The following is a 3,081-nucleotide window of genomic DNA, read 5'->3' as shown; positions in this document are numbered from 1 at the left end:
GTATTGGCACAAAAACAGACACATAGATCAATGGAACAGAATAGAGAACCCAGAAATGGACCTTCAACTCTATGGTCAACTAATCTTTGACAAATCAGGAAAAAATATCCAGTGGAAAAAAGACAGTCTCTTCAATAAATGGTGCTGAGAAAATTGGACAGCTACATACAGAAGAAAGAAATACACAACTCAAAATGGATGAAAGACCTCCATGTGAGACAGGAATCCATCAAAATCCTAGAGGACAACATAGGCAGAAACTTCTCTGACCTTGGCCACAGCAGCTTCTTTCTAGACACATCTCCAAAGGCAAGGGAAACAAAGGCAAATATGAACTACTCAGACTTCATCAAGATAAAAAGCTTCTGCAAAGGAAACAGTCAACAAAACTAAGAGGTAATCCACAGAATGGGAGAAGATATTTGCAAATGACACTACAGATAAACGGCTGGTATCCAAGATCTATAAAGAACTTCTCAGGGGCGCCTGGGTGGCTCAGTCGGTTAAGCGTCTGCCTTCCGCTCAGGTCATGATCCCAGGGTCCTGGGATCGAGCCTCACGTCAGGCTCCCTGCCCAGCGGGAAGCCTGCTTCTCCCTCTCCCACTCTCCCTGCTTGTGTTCCCTCTCTCGCTGTGTCTCTCTCTGTCAAATAAATAAACAAAATCTTTAAAAAAAAAAAAAAAGAACTTCTCTAACTCAACATCCCCCCCCAAAAAAAATAATCCAGTCAAGAAATGGGCAGCAGACATGAACAGACACTTCTCAAAAGAAGACATACAGATGGCTAACAGACACGTGAAAAAATGCTCAACATCACTAGCCATCAGGGAAATACAAATCAAAACCACATTGAGATACCACCTTACACCAGTAGAATAGCAAAAATTGACAAGACAGGAAACAACAAATGTTGGTGAGGATGTGGAGAAAGGGGAACCCTCTTATACTGCTGGTGGAAATGCAAGTTGGTACAGGCAGCTTGGAAAACAGTGTGGAGGTTCCTCAAAAAGTTAAAAATAGAGCTACCCTACGACCCAGCAACTACACTGCTAGGTATTTACCCCAAAGATACAGATGTAGTGAAAAGAAGGGGCACAGGTACCCCAATGTTCATAGCAACAATGTCCACAATAGCCAAACTGTGGAAGGAGCAGAGATGCCCTTCAACAGACGAATGGATAAAGAAGATGTGGTTCATATATACAACGGAATATTACTCAGCCGTCAGAAAGGATGAATACCCATGATTTGCGTCAACATGGATGGAACAGGAGGAGATTATGCTAAGTGAAATAAGTCAAGAAGAGAAAGACAATCATCATATGGTTTCACTTATTTGTGGAACATAAAGAATAGCACAGAGGACCATAGCTGGAGGGAGGGAAAATTGAAGAGGAAGAAATCAGAGAGGGAGACAAACCATGAGAGACTATGGACTCTGGGAAATAAACTGAGGGTTTCAGAAGGGAGGGGGTAGGGGGATGGGGTAGCCAGGTGATGGGTATTAAGGAGGGCACATGTTATGATGAGCACTGGGTGTTATACACAGCCAATGAATCATTGGACACAACATCAAAAACTAATGATGTATTATATGTTGGCTAACTGAACATAATAAAAAAAATAATGATGATGATAAATAATGTAGATGGCCTTCTTGTTCAGCTGCCTCTTCCAGAGCACATAAATGAGAGAAAGATCTGCAATGGTGTTTCTCCAAACAAAGATGTTGATGGCTTTATGTAATTAATGTAGAGTGACTGTGTTACCAGCGGTCTCACGGGATGTCTGGGAAACAATTAAGTGAACTGGCATTCCAACCCCAGGGAAAAATGTGGTTGTGGTTGTGAGGTCGAAAAATGTTGGAATACCCATTGCAGTGCTACTACACACAGATGGGGCACATGAACACCCTGGAGGTGATGCCACTGTTACAATACACTCCCAAAGAGCAACTGAAGAAACATAGTTATTGCAGACATTGCGGTCTCTGCTACAGGCATTCCCAATCTGATCACAGCAGATGTGATCAAGGAGGGAGCTGCACTCATCAGTGTGAAAATAAAAAGTTCAAGATCCCATTATGGCTAAAGCCAAGTTGGTTGGAGATGTGGATTTTGAAAGAATCAGAGAGAAAGCTGGTTACATCACTCCAGTCCGTGGGGGTGTTGGTCCCATGACAGTGGTGATGCTAATGAAGAATACCACTATTGCTGCAAAAAAGGTGCTGAGGCTTGAAGAGCAGAAAGTATTGAAGCCTAAGGAGTGTGGAGTAGCAACTAATTAACTGCTGTGTCTTCTGTCATGAACAACACTCCAAGCCAGTTCAAGAGGCAAAGCAGGCCAAAAGAAATGCAATATTTTTTTATTTATTTTACTGAAATGGTTTAAAATGATGTTTTGTTGTATTGAAAGCTTAAATGGGTGGGTGTTTGTGCACATAACTCTGCAGAACCTCACCAGGGAGCATGCCAATATCATGCTGGGTCATGTGATCCAGCCAAGAGAAGCCATTAACCTAGTGATTAACATGGAGGGCATTGTCCCATTGAGAAAAAATGCTTAACTTTGTCAAGTCACTTCATTTTTTTTAATAATTTTTTTTATTATGTTATGTTAGTCACCATACAGTACGCCATTAGTTTTTGATGTAGTGTTCCATGATTCATTATTTGTGTATAACACCCAGTGCTCCATGCAATACATGCCCTCCTTAATACCCATCATTGGGCTCACCCATCCTCTACCCCCCTCTAAAACCCTGTTTGTTTCCCAGAGTCCATAGTCTCTCATGGTTCATCTCCCCCTCTAATTCTTCCCCCTTCATTTTTCCCTTCCTTCTCCTAATGTCCTCCATGCTATTCCTTATGTTACACAAATAAGTGAAACCATATGATAATTGTCTTTCTCTGTTTGACTCATTTCACTTAGCATAATCTCCTCCAGTTCCACCCATGTTGATGCAAATGGTGGGTATTCATCCTTTCTGACAGCTGAGTAATATTCCATTGTATATATGGACCACATCTTCTTTATCCATTCATCTGTTGAAGGGCATCTCGGCTCTTTCCACAGTTTGG

The 3,081-nt window shown here is 41.8% G+C and overlaps 1 pseudogene; it reads left to right on the top strand.

Moving 5' to 3' along the window:
- LOC116643217 overlaps nucleotides 1-2,288 on the top strand; it is a 3,850-nt pseudogene extending 1,562 nt beyond the window's left edge.
- The last annotated feature ends 793 nt before the right edge of the window (nucleotides 2,289-3,081 follow it).

The sequence above is a fragment of the Phoca vitulina genome, unplaced genomic scaffold (assembly GCF_004348235.1).
Source record: "Phoca vitulina isolate PV1807 unplaced genomic scaffold, GSC_HSeal_1.0 scaffold25, whole genome shotgun sequence".
NCBI lineage: Eukaryota > Metazoa > Chordata > Mammalia > Carnivora > Phocidae > Phoca > Phoca vitulina.
The sequence above is the reverse complement of the archived record's forward strand: the minus strand, read 5'-3'. Positions and strand labels throughout refer to the sequence as shown.